This window comes from Rutidosis leptorrhynchoides, chromosome 2 (genome assembly GCF_046630445.1).
Source record: "Rutidosis leptorrhynchoides isolate AG116_Rl617_1_P2 chromosome 2, CSIRO_AGI_Rlap_v1, whole genome shotgun sequence".
Taxonomy (NCBI): Eukaryota; Viridiplantae; Streptophyta; class Magnoliopsida; order Asterales; family Asteraceae; genus Rutidosis; species Rutidosis leptorrhynchoides.
The window spans coordinates 315,808,146-315,823,742 of NC_092334.1; positions in this window are offsets into that span (position 1 = coordinate 315,808,146).

Genomic DNA, 15,597 nt, shown 5'->3' on the forward strand with positions numbered 1-15,597 from the left:
GAGAGAAACCAGCAGCAAGGTAATATAGGAGGGGGGAATGAGATGCAAGAAATGCATAGGTTTATAGCTTCTCAGGAATACGAAAATGCTAGACAGAGAGCATTTGAAGATTGGCAAGTTCATCAGAACCAAATCATAGCTCATTGCCAACATATAGGTAGAAACTATATTCCTACACCGAAACCCATCTTCCCTCCTTGGTCTATAGAGATGCAGCCACCATATCCTACGTATGACCCTGCCGAAGCATTCTATAGCACTTATGGTTATGCCTGGAACCCCTATTGGTACCAATATCATCCTTAGTTTACTTATTTTTTTTATTTTGTAATTTGTAATTATTGATACATTTAATACTTTTGTTAATATTGTAATCATTTTTATAATTGTCTAACTTTTATTCTTATATTTTAATAATTTTTGCATGTGGGGTAATATACCAAACTTCAAAAATATGTATATATGTTTGCAGTTTATCTTATGTACACAACAGGGTAAAACAACGCATTTTCAAAGACTGGCATTAAGTTCAGCAAAAGCAACTAATTTTGACGACAAGATGCAAAATATATGTGAAATAACAACAAGACGGAATGAACAAATGATGTGCACCATTTATCATTCAGCAAACAAACGCCAATATATTTGGAAACTTTGGTAAAAATTTAATCATTTTCACATAAATCACCCTCAATAATTTAAATTGTTACTGATTTCTTGCAAATGAGGGCATTGCAAGATCTTAAGTGTGGGAAGGGGTTAAAATCTTTCGGATTTTAAAAATTTTTACTTTAAACACTTGGTTACCATTAAAAATACTAGTAATGCAGTAGTTGTATTAGAATCTAGTGCTCTCTGATAAAAAAAGAACAGCCCTAGTCTTATATACTGACTACCCAATTCTAGTAAAATTTTTCAAAATTTTCAATTAAATGAACTCAAATCATGTTTATACATATTTATGAACGATAAAACTAGGTTTTAACACCGAAATTATTGTTACCTCGGAAAGGACATAAATTAAGAAACAAACTAAAATGTTAAAATTCATTTAAAATGGAATAGAGGACGATAAAAAGAAAAATAAAAAGCCAAGTGTGGGAAAATTTACCAAGTTATCTTAAACATATGTCACAATATATCTGTAACAAATAACTGAAAATACTTTTGCTTTGGACTAAACTAAACTGTTTTACCCGATGAAAGAAAAGAAGAGATGGATCTACACGATGAATCAATTCCATCATTAAAAGGAAGTAAAGTCTTCCGAAAAAGACACGCGCTTCTTGATTTAGGTCATGAAGTTGTCGTCCAGACCAGCTGTAGGTTGACGAAAAATCTAGAAAAGTCATCACTAAAATCAGCATGAAATCCACGGACCTCAGCATTAAACAGGGTCGCCAAGTGGTCAGATTTATCCTAACCATGAGAAGGATTTATCTCGTACAATGGGGGGGCACCATGCAAATTAGCTGGATAAGACTAATGAATCAGATCCCCAGAAAGGATAATCTCCTTAAAGATTAAAAATCAGCTTTTAAGACTGATATTACTCAATCCTAGAGATTGACCTTAAAGATTGAGAATTCAAACTCATGGAATTCAATGATATCTAAACTCGAGCTTAAACGAGAAAATATTTTGATCAAAATTACAAACCGATTTGTTTTATGAAAACCCTATTTTCAATGCGTTCATTACCATTGAACGTAAAATCCTAGAAATTCACCTGGAATTCATTAGGTCACCTGAACCAAATCGGGTGTCAACCGTAAGAACGGTGGTTGCATAGTGGTCAAAGACAGGACCTTGTGCCAGACCGAAAAAATTATAAGGGTGAGCTTTACTATTGCTCCTACCAAGGATAGTAATTGCGTCCGACACGTTATAGACCATAATTAAAAGCATGTCAGGGTACATTGCCTTAACAGTTGCTTGTTCAACGCTTTCCTTTACAACCGGACGGTAGTTTACCGAAAGGTAATATACGGGACAAGTAAACTGGACGTGTTGCTTTCCAAATACAAGGTTAGCAAGTGGGTGACACAAAACCGCAAGTTTTGAGCTAAAATTTTCAAATCTGAAACCCACCAAACCCACAAAAATATTTTGCAAACACCGGAAAAGGGTTATCCCCGAAAACTTATCTAGAGTAAAAACTAGATTTAATTTTCAAAAGATCAAATGTTTTCATAAAGATCCAATTTCCTTAATGGATCTAAATTTTTATAGTCATGTGGGACTGTAAACCATATCGTTACTACCATTGTTTATACCGCCGTATAGAAATCACTGATGTACAAAGTGTGAAGAATAAAGAAGTGATTCTAGTATTTCAAGACAATATTGCTTGAGGACAAGCAACGCTCAAGTGTGGGAATATTTGATAATGCTAAAAACGAACATATATTTCATAGCATTATTCCTCAAGAAAGACAAGCTTTTAGTTGCAATTGTTCTATTTACAAGAGATATTCGTTTAAATAATAAAAAGTGAAGACAAAAGACAGATTCGACGAATTGAAGACGCAAACGACCAAAAAGCTCAAAAGTACAAAAGACAATCAAAAAGGTTCCAATTATTGATAAGAAACGTCTCGAAATTACAAGAGTACAAGATTCAAAATGCAAAGTACAAAATATAAAATTGTACGCAAGGACGTTCGAAAATCCGGAACCGGGACCAGAGTCAACTCTTAACGCTCGACGCAACGGACTAAAAATTACAAGTTAACTATGTATATAAATATAATATAATATATAATTAATTATATTAATTATATATATATTATATTTATAAATAAAAAACCGTCGGCAGAGAAAAACTCCAAGGACTGAGCTGTAAAAGTAACCTCCGCGACTCGCGGAGTTTGAAGAGGTTTTCACCGCGAGTCGCGGAGCCCCAAAATTGAAAACTGCCTATAAAGCCAACCGAATTCTGATCAAAATCATCATCTTTTTCTTCTTCATTCATACGTAAAATTTATATTTATATTTATAATTTATATTTTAATTTTAATTATAATTCTAATAATAAGGGTATGTTAGCGAATATTGTAAGGGTGTAAGTCGAAATTCTGTGCGTGTAACGCTACGCTATTTTTAATCATTGTAAGTTATGTTCAACCTTTTTACATTAATGTCTCGTAGCTAAGTTATTATTATGCTTATTTAAAACGAAGTAATCATGATGTTGGGCTAATTACTAAAATTGGATAATTGGGCTTTGTACCATAATTGGGGTTTGGACAAAAGAACGACACTTGTGGAAATTAGACTATGGGCTATTAATGGGCTTTATATTTGTTTAACTAAATGAAAGTTTGTTAATGTTAATATAAAGATTTACAATTGGGCGTCCCTATAAATTACCATATACACTCGATCGGACACGATGGGCGGGGTATTTATATGTACGAATAATTGTTCATTTAACCGGACACTGGAATGGATTAATAGCCACTAGAATAATTAAAACAGGGGTGAAATTACATTCAAGGGTAATTGGTGTAATTGCTAACAAAGTAGTAAAACCTTGGTTTACACGCAGTCGATAACCTGGTGTATTCATTAAACAAAGTATTAAAACCTTGTTACAATTCGAATCCCCAATTAGTTGGAATATTTAACTTCGGGTATAATAATAATTTGACGAGGACACTCGCACTTTATATTTATGACTGATGGACTGTTATGGACAAAAACCAGACGGACATATTAAATAATCCAGGACAAAGGACAATTAACCCATGGGCATAAAACTAAAATCAACACGTCAAACATCATGATTACGGAAGTTTAAATAAGCATAATTCTTTTATTTCATATTTAATTTCCTTTATTTTATATTTAATTGCACTTCTAATTATCGCACTTTTATTTATTGTTATTTAATCGCACTTTTAATTATCGCAATTTCATTATCGTTATTTACTTTACGCTTTAATTTAAGTCTTGTATTTATTTTATATTTTACATTAGGTTTTAACTGCGACTAAAGTCTTAAAATCGACAAACCGGTCATTAAACGGTAAAAACCCCCCTTTATAATAATAATATTACTTATATATATATTTGTATTTTTATAAAAGTAAACTAATATAGCGTTGAGCTTTGTTTAAAGATTTCCCTGTGGAACGAACCGGACTTACTAAAAACTACACTACTGTACGATTAGGTACACTGCCTATAAGTGTTGTAGCAAGGTTTAAGTATATCCATTCTATAAATAAATAAATATCTTGTGTAAAATTGTATCGTATTTAATAGTGTTTTCTGCTAAAATTAATAACTATTTTATATACACCTCGCATAACATCAGAGTCCCTCATATTCCGATAGCTATTTCGACAGTTATTCCGACAGCTATTCCGACATGGATGTTCACTTAAGCTCTGGGAGCAGTGTCACCAGAATGAATCAACCAATCAGCCATCCCCAATTCATCTGATGGGTTTGTAGTCTACTTAATCATTGGAGACTAGAAGAAGGCTATCCCTTTCATCCACCATATTGTCCTTTTGGCAAAGAACCTGAAGCACTTACCGGCAAACCTGTCTGTAATACCATTTTCAACCTCATTTCCCGAATATCTCGTCATGATTACATAATACCTCAGATTCTAAACCGTATTCATTCGCTCGTTTTTACCGACAATCATCCAGGAGTAATAAAAGAGGTCAACGAGCTTCGCGCCCGAATTGAAGTCTTGGAAAATATGGTGCAAAACTTACCAGCTTCAGCAACATCACCGGCACCAACAGTACCACCAACAACCCAAGTTTCAACATCACACGCCTCAACATCTCATTCTGTAGCTCGAGTATAATCACCGTTCTACGTATCGATCTACATAAATTACCTTCGTTCTTCATGACGATTATGTAATCTCTAATGTTATAGAGATTATGTATTCTAGTTTTGACGGTAAATCATTAAATCCATGATTATATCTGAAGAAAATATAAATGTAAGTATATTTTCACAAAGATTGTAATTAAAAATTCTTTCGTACAAACTGTTAATGGTGAAAATATTTTAACGGGTAGGTAATACCCGAGGAATATTTAGACTTCACATTAATAAGTTACACTGTACATTCTTCGAATCTGATTCAACAAGTCATTTACTATCCTACTTACATCTACCAATATACGAATCCGTTCACCACAGAATAACTATTTTCATTTAATTTCATATTTGGATTTTGATTTATCAGAATCCGACAAGTGGCATAATGAAGAACACATTTGACGAAATAAAAATTTGATAGAAACAAACAAATTAACTACGAAAAATTTTGTTAAGAATCCACGCTAACTGTTTCAGCTAACTTTTCCTAGCTAACTGATTACATTCTATTTATCGCATTTTATTTATCGCAATTTAATTATCGCAATTTACATTCTCGCAAATTTATTTTTTGTCATTTAATTTCTGTTATTTACTTTACACACTTTATTTATCATTATTTAATTCCTGTTATTTATTTTACGCACTTTAAATATCGGGACACGTATACAAGGTTTTGACATATCATATCAACGCATCTATATATATTATTTGGAATAACCATAGACACTCTATATGCAGTAATGATCGAGTTCTCTATACAGGGTTGAGGTTGATTCTACAATAATATATATAGTTTGAGTTGTGATCGAGTCTGAGACATGTACACGGGTCGCGATACGTATTAATTAATTCGAATATTATATATTAAATTATATATGAATTATTGGACTGTCAACTGTGGATTATCGACTGTGGACTAATGACATTGGACAATTAAAATGAATTAAAATATTGATTATAATATATGAAACTAAATAATTCTTCAAGTTTGCCACATGATTTCATCTTAAACCTCGTTTGTATCTTGACGATTCCAATCTGCATTCAAACCTTTCATGATTCTTAAAAACACCTCAATCGAGAGGATGAACCAACCGCACTTCATCTACGGAAGAAGAGATTGACGCATTTAGTTATGCATCTGAAAAACTCTCGGAAACTGAGTAAATGTAGTGACCCGAACTTTTCCGAACCTTTCTATGATTATATGTTTAATGAAAACTATATTTACATGATTAAATGTTTCCAACATGTTAAGCAATCAAACTTGTTAAGACTTGGTTAATTGAAACAGAAATTTTGTAAACGTCTGATTACCCAGTTTGACCAATGATTCACGAACGCTATAAGTTGTATATGACATGATGATACATAAATGAATAAATATATATGTTTAACATGATATAATGATCATCAAGAATCTCATTAAAAATAGTAACAATAAGTTATATACTTAAAAAGGAGACTATTGACGTATGAAACTCGAAACGATACATATAACGATTATCGTTATAACCACGTCTTACTAAATATATATGAAGCATATTAATACATTGTTATATTATATATAACATGATAATATTATAATTAAATATATCATTAAGTGTATTAACAATGAACCACATAAGTAAAAACAAGACTACTAACTTAAGGATTTCGAAACGAGACATATATGTAACGATTATCGTTGTAACGACATTTAAATGTATATATCATATTAAGATATATTAATATATCAAAATATCATGATAATATAATAATTTAAAATCTCATTTGATATTATAAACATTGGGTTAACAACGTTTAACAAGATCGTTAACCTAAAGGTTTCAAAACAACATTTACATGTAATGACTAACGATGACTTAACGACTCAGCTAAAATGTATATACATGTAGTGTTTTAATATGTATTAATACACTTTTGAAAGACTTCAAGAAACTTATCAAAATACTTCTACTTAACAAAAATGCTTACAATTACATCCTCGTTCAGTTTCATCAACAAATCTACTCGTATGCACCCGTATTCGTACTCGTATAATACACAGCTTTTAGATGTATATACTATTGGTATATATACTCCAATGATCAGCTCTTAGTAACACATGTGAGTCACCTAACATATGTGGGAACCATCATTTGGCAACTAGCATGAAATATCTCATAAAATTACAAAAATATGAGTAATCATTCATGACTTATTTACATGAAAACAAAATTACATATCCTTTATATCTAATCCATACACCAACGGCCAAAAACACCTACAAACACTTTCATTCTTCAATTTTCTTCATCTAATTGATCTCTCTCAAGTTCTATCTTCAAGTTCTAAGTGTTCTTCATAAATTCCAAAAGTTCTAGTTTCATAAAATCAAGAATACTTCCAAGATTGCAAGTTTACTTCCAAGTTTTCTAAATCCATTCCAAGTAATCATCCAAGATCAAGAAACCTTTGTTACTTACAGTAGGTTATCTTTCTAATACAAGGTAATAATCATATTCAAACTTTAATTCAATTTCTATAACTATAACAATCTTATTTCGAGTGGAAATCTTACTTGAAATTGTTTTCGTGTCATGATTCTGCTTCAAGAACTTTCAAGCCATCCAAGGATTCTTTGAAGCTAGATCCATTTTTCTCATTTCCAGTAGGTTTATCCAAGGAACTTGAGGTAGTAATGATGTTCATAACATCATTCTATTCATACATAAAAAGCTGTCTTATTCAACGTTATAAACTTGTAATAACTAGAACATAGTTTAGTTAATTCTACACTTTTTCGCAAATAAAGTTAATCCTTATAACTAGACTTTTAAAATCAACTAAACACATGTTCTATATCTATATGATATGCTAACTTAATGATTTAAAACCCGGAAACACGATAAACACCATAAAACTGGATATACGCCGTCGTAGTAAAACCGGGGGCTGTTTTGGTTGGGATAATTAAAAGCTAAGAAGAACTTTGATTTAAAAGCTATACTTATGGAAAAATGATTTTTCTTATGAACATGAAACTATATCCAAAAGTCATGGTTAAACTCAAAGTGAAAGTATGTTTTTCAAAATAGTCATCAAGATGTCGTTCTTTCGACGAAAATGACTATCTCTTTCAAAAACGACTTGTAACTTGTATTTCTGACTATAAACTTATACTTTTTCTATTTAGATTCATAAAGTTAAGTTCAATACGAAACTGTGGCCACTGGAATCACTCAAAACGGATTAGAAACGAAGAAATGGCGAGTAAAACAAGATTGATAAAAACTACTCATTTTACCTACGTGAAAATTAGTAATAAATCTATTCCAACCATAACCTAATCAACTTATATTGTATATTATGTAATCTTGAGATACCATAGACACGTATACAATGTTTCGACCTATCATGTCGACCCATCTATATATATATTGCGGAACAACCATAGACACTCTATATGTGAATGTTGGAGTTAGCTATACAGGGTTGAGGTTGATTCCAAAATATATATATAGTTTGAGTTGTGATCAATACTGAGATACGTATACACTGGGTCGTGGATTGATTCAAGATAATATTTATCGATTTATTTCTGTACATCTAACTGTGGACAACTAGTTGTAGGTTACTAACGAGGACAGCTGACTTAATAAACTTAAAACATCAAAATGTATTAAAAGTATTGTAAATATATTTTGAACATACTTTGATATATATGTATATATTGTTATAGGTTCGTGAATCAACCAGTGGCCAAGTCTTACTTTCCGACGAAGTAAAAATCTGTGAAAGTGAGTTATAGTCCCACTTTTAAAATCTAATATTTTTGGGATGAGAATACATGCAGGTTTTATAAATGATTTACAAAATAGACACAAGTACGTGAAACTACATTCTATGGTTGAATTATCGAAATCGAATATGCCCCTTTTTAATTAAGTCTGGTAATCTAAGAATTAGGGAACAGACACCCTAATTGACGTGAATCCTAAAGATAGATCTATTGGGCCTAACAAACCCCATCCAAAGTACCGAATGCTTTAGTACTTCGAAATTTATATCATATCCGAAGGGTGTCCCGGAATGATGGGGATATTCTTATATATGCATCTTGTTAATGTCGGTTACCAGGTGTTCACCATATGAATGAATTTTATCTCTATGTATGGGATGTATATTGAAATATGAAATCTTGTGGTCTATTATTATGATTTGATAATATATAGGTTAAACCTATAACTCACCAACATTTTTGTTGACGTTTTAAGCATGTTTATTCTCAGGTGATTATTAAGAGCTTCCGCTGTTGCATACTAAAATAAGGTCAAGATTTGGAGTCCATGCTTGTATGATATTATGTAAAAACTGCATTCAAGAAACTTATTTTTGATGTAATATATTCTTATTGTAAACCATTATGTAATGGTCGTGTGTAAACGGTATATTTTAGATTATCATTATTTGATAATCTACGTAATGCTTTTTAAACCTTTATAGATAAAATAAAGGTTATGGTTGTTTTAAAAATGAATGCAGTCTTTGAAAAACGTCTCATATAGAGGTCAAAACCTCGCGACGAAATCAATTAATATGGAACGTTTATAATCAATATGAACGGGACATTTCAGTTGGTATCTGAGCGTTGGTCTTAGAGAACTAGAATTTTGCATTAGTGTGTCTTATCGAGTTTGTTAGGATGCATTAGTGAGTATGGACTTCGACCGTGTTTACTTGAAAAATGATTGCTTAACAAATTTTTTTGGAAACTATATATTTTTAACATGCGAATATTATGTGATATATTAATCTCTTAACGTGTTTGATATTATGTGATAGATGTCTACCTCTAATATAAGTCCCATTGACTCACCTAATAATAATGAAGAGTCAAATATAATTTGGAATGATTCGTGGACTGATTCACAAGTTCCCGAAGAGGAATCGGAAGAAGAATCGGAACCGGAAGAAGAATCGGAACCGGATGAGGAGGAACCGGAAGAAGAAATAGAACCGGTGGGGGAAATAATAAAACGGGTAAGTAAAAGAAAATCCTCAACCAACCGACCAAGGTTAATTATGGTCAACGGTGTTTCCGCCAAGGAAGCAAAATATTGGGAGGATTACCAATTCTCCGATGAATCGGATCCCGACGAGGATTCCGATGATGTTATAGAAATTACCCCAACTGAATTTAAAAAGCCAAAAGAGAACAATAAGGGAAAGGGCATAAAAATAGAGAAATCTGATTCCAACCCCGATGAACTTTATATGTATCGTCAACACCCGTATTTCTTAAGTTGTAACAATAACCCGGGAACCTCTAAACCACCAGGTTTTTCTAGACCAATGTGGAAAACGACGGCTCGTATTAGGGGAACATCATATATCCCTAAAAACTTAGCAAAAAGAACCAAGTTCGAAAAAGAAGAAACGAGTGAGTCGGAATAAGATAGTTGTATTTGTGCGGTGTAATATATGTAACATAGTGTGCTTATGCTTTATGATATATGTAAAAATTGCTTGTATTAATAAGTATCTTTTATGAATCTAACTCTTGTCTATTTTACAGTATAAAAACACAAAATGGATAGACAACCCAATATTTTAGAAGACTTACCCGGAGACATGATTGATGAAATCTTGTCTAGAGTCAGTCAGAATTCCTCGGCACAACTATTTATGGCAAAATCAGTTTATAAGACATTCGAAGAACGTTCCAAGAATGCCTTGGTTTATAAAAGGCTTTCGTTTGAAAGATGGGGGATATCACATTGGGAAACCCATAAGTTACGATGTGTTTACTTTGACGCATATATTGTGGGGAACCCAAATGCTATTTTACGCAACGGGTTAAGAAATTATTTTGACTCAATGTATCTGAATATATGACTTCATGATTTAGAAAAAGCGGCTAACATGCAACATAAAGAAGCATGTTATGCTTACGGGTTAGTAATGTTCGCTTCTCACCAAAGTGAGAAAAAGAACATCGGGCTACAACTATTAAACAAAACGTTTCCACAAGTGACGGAGTCGGTAATTGGGGTAAGAAATGAGGTTTTTAGATTGTTACGGGACTGTTGGACATTACGTAACCCTCGTCCCTTTGACGACGTTACAACACGCTGTATTATTAACGGCCATAACGGTTATGTTCCACAAGACCAAGGATGGGAAGTAGTCCTAGTAAAACCAGAATGCATGACTTGTTTCTGGACGTATGAATTACGTGTCTTTATTGCCTTTGCTGAACAACTTGTGTACTAGCTAGAATTATCTTCACAACTATCTTGTATCAAAGTTATTGTGTGCTATATTTCATGTTATATGTAAAATAAGCGGTATTGTAAGTTGTAAAATATTGTGAAAAAGTTTGAACGCGAAATATTATTATAATCAGTTTTTCATATAGAATTGTAGTAGTTGAATTGTATATTAGCTACTAAGTATGAACTTAACGGGTAGGTACTACCCGAATTTAAACTTATAAAATGCTAATATGAAGAAAAAGCTTTTATAAATGAGTTCATATTATGCTACGAGATACTATTGACTACTCTTAATATTCTGTATGATTAACTTGTTTCATTTGACTATTTGAAGGAAATTGGCACCGACTACTCGACAAACCATGAATATGAGCGAAGAGGAATTTCGTACCTTTTTTGCTGCAAACATAGCCGCAGTACAGGCTGCGCTACATACCAACAATAACCTTGGATCTAGCAGTACAGGAAATCGTGTAGGATGCACCTACAAAGAATTCACTGCCTGTAAACCTTTGGAATTTGATGGAACCGAAGGACCGATCGGATTGAAACGGTGGACCGAGAAGGTCAAATCGGTGTTTGCCATAAGTAAGTGTACTGAAGAGGACAAAGTGAAGTACGCTACGCATACCTTCACAGGTTCTGCATTAACATGGTGGAATACCTATCTAGAGCAAGTGGGACAAGATGATGCTTACGCACTACCGTGGTCAGCATTCAAGCACTTGATGAACGAGAAGTACCGTCCCAGAACCGAGGTCAATAAGCTCAAGACAGAACTTAGAGGGTTACGAACCCAAGGATTTGATATTACCACGTACGAAAGACGATTCACAGAATTATGCCTATTGTGTCCGGGAGCGTTCGAAGATGAGGAAGAGAAGATCGACGCATTTGTGAAAGGATTACCGGAAAGAATCCAAGAAGATATAAGTTCACACGAGCCCGCCTCCATACAACAGGCATATAGAATGGCTCACAAACTAGTGAACCAGATTGAGGAAAGAAATAAAGAACAGGCAGCTGAAGAGGCCAATGTGAAGCAAGTCAAAAGAAAGTGGGAGGAAAACGGTGATAAGAATCACCAATACAACAACAACGGCAATGACAACAATAATCGCAACAACTATCCCAACAATCGCAACACCAATCGCAACTACAACAAACAACAACAACAACAACAACAACAACAACAACAACAACAACAACAACAACAACAACAACAACAACTATAATAATCATCCCAACAACAATAACAACCGCAACAACAACAATAATCAGAAGCAGCTATGCCAAAGGTGTGAAAAGTATCACTCGGGGTTCTGCACCAAATTTTGCAACAAGTGTAAAAGAAATGGTCATAGCGCGGCGAAGTGTGAGGTCTACGGACCAGGGGTTAACAGAACGAAAGGAACAAATGGTGTCGGAACGAGTAATGGTGGAGCAAGTAGTGTCGGAGCAAGTTATGCCAATGTAGTTTGTTATAAATGTGGAAAACCGGGCCACATTATTAGAAATTGCCTGAACCAGGAGAACACGAATGGACAAGGCTGCGGAAGAGTTTTCAATATTAATGCGGCAGAGGCACAGGATGACTCGGAGCTTGTTACGGGTACGTTTCTTATTGACGATAAATCTGCTTATGTTTTATTTGATTCGGGTGCGGATAAAAGCTATATGAGTATAGATTTTTGTGCTAAATTAAGTTGTCCATTGACGCCTTTGGATAGTAAATTTTTACTCGAATTAGCAAATGGTAAATTAATTTCAGCAGATAATATATGTCAGAATCGAGAAATTAAACTAGTTAGCGAAACATTTAAGATTGACTTGATACCAGTAGAGTTAGGGAGTTTTGATGTGATAATCGATATGGACTGGTTGAAAGAAGTGAAAGCAGAGATCATTTGTTACAAAAATGCAATTCGCATTATACGAGAAAAAGGAAAATCCTTAATGGTGTACGGAGAAAAGGGCAACACGAAGCTACATCTTATTAGTAATTTGAAGGCACAAAAACTAATAAGAAAAGGTTGCTATGCTGTTCTAGCACACGTCGAGAAAGTACAAACTGAAGAAAAGAGCATCAATGATGTTCCCGTCGTAAAAGAATTTCCCGATGTATTTTCGAAAGAATTACCGGGATTACCCCCACATCGATCCGTTGAATTTCAAATAGATCTTGTACCAGGAGCTGCACCAATAGCTCGTGCTCCTTACAGACTCGCACCCAGCGAGATGAAAGAACTGCAAATCCAATTCCAAGAAATTTTAGAGCGTGGTTTCATTCGACCAAGCACATCACCGTGGGGAGCTCCTGTTTTGTTTGTCAAGAAGAAAGATGGTACATTCAGGTTGTGTAACGACTACCGAGAGTTAAACAAACTTACCATCAAGAACCGCTACCCACTACCGAGAATCAACGACTTATTTGATCAACTACAAGGCTCGTCTGTTTATTCAAAGATTGACTTACGTTCCGGGTATCATCAAATGCGGGTGAAAGAAGATGATATTCCAAAGACTGCTTTCAGAACACGTTACGATCATTACGAGTTTATGGTCATGCCGTTTGGTTTAACTAATGCACCAACTGTGTTCATGGACCTTATGAACCGAGTGTGTGGACCATACCTTGACAAGTTTGTCATTGTTTTCATTGATGACATATTTATTTACTCAAAGAATGACCAAGAACACGGTGAACATTTGAGAAAGGTGTTAGAAGTATTGAGGAAGGAAGAATTGTACGCTAAATTTTCAAAGTGTGCATTTTGGTTGGAAGAAGTTCAATTCCTCGGTCACATAGTGAACAAAGAAGGTATTAAGGTGGATCCGGCAAAGATAGAAACTGTTGAAAAGTGGGAAACCCCGAAAACTCTGAAACACATACGCCAGTTTTTAGGACTAGCTGGTTACTACAGAAGGTTCATCCAAGACTTTTCCAGAATAGCAAAACCCTTGACTGTATTAACGCATAAAGGGAAGAAATTTGAATGGAAGGATGAACAAGAGAAAGCGTTTCAGTTATTGAAGAAAAAGCTAACTACGGCACCTATATTGTCATTGCCTGAAGGGAATGATGATTTTGTGATTTATTGTGACGCATCAAAGCAAGGTCTCGGTTGTGTATTAATGCAACGAACGAAGGTGATTGCTTATGCGTCTAGACAATTGAAGATTCACGAACAAAATTATACGACGCATGATTTGGAATTAGGCGCGGTTGTTTTTGCATTAAAGACTTGGAGGAACTATTTATATGGGGTCAAAAGTATTATATATACCGACCACAATAGCCTTCAACACATATTTAATCAGAAATAACTGAATATGAGGCAGCGTAGGTGGATTGAATTGTTGAATGATTACGACTTTGATATTCGTTACCACCCGGGGAAGGCAAATGTGGTAGCCGACGCCTTGAGCAGGAAGGACAGAGAACCCATTCAAGTAAAATCTATGAATATTATGATTCACAATAACCTTACTACTCAAATAAAGGAGGCACAACAAGAAGTTTTAAAAGAGGAAAATTTAAAGGATGAAATACCCAAAGGATCGGAGAAGCATCTTAATATTCGGGAAGACGGAACCCGGTATAGGGCTGAAAGGATTTGGGTACCAAAATTTGGAAATATGAGAGAAATGGTACTTAGAGAAGCTCATAAAACCAGATACTCAATACATCCTAGTACGGGGAAGATGTACAAGGATCTCAAGAAACATTTTTGGTGGCCGGGTATGAAATTCGATGTTGCTAAATACGTAGGAGAATATTTGACGTGTTCTAAGGTCAAAGCTGAGCATCAGAAACCATCAAGTCTACTTCAACAACCTGAAATCCCGGAATGGAAATGGGAAAACATTACCATGGATTTCATCACTAAATTGCCAAGGACTGCAAGTGGTTTTGATACTATTTGGGTAATAGTTGATCGTCTCACCAAATCCGCACACTTCCTGCCAATAAGAGAAGATGACAAGATGGAGAAGTTAGCACGACTGTATTTGAAGGAAGTTGTCTCCAGACATGGAATACCAATCTCTATTATCTCTGATAGGGATGGCAGATTTATTTCAAGATTCTGGCAGACATTACAGCAAGCATTAGGAACTCGTCTAGACATGAGTACTGCCTATCATCCACAAACTGATGGGCAGAGCGAAAGGACGATACAAACGCTTGAAGACATGCTACGAGCATGTGTTATTGATTTCGGAAACAGTTGGGATCGACATCTATCGTTAGCAGAATTTTCCTACAACAACAGCTACCATTCAAGCATTGAGATGGCGCCATTTGAAGCACTTTATGGTAGAAAGTGCAGGTCTCCAATTTGTTGGAGTGAAGTGGGGGATAGACAGATTACGGGTCCGGAGATAATACAAGAAACTACTGAGAAGATCATCCAAATTCAACAACGGTTGAAAACCGCCCAAAGTCGACAAAAGAGCTACGCCGACATTAAAAGAAAAGATA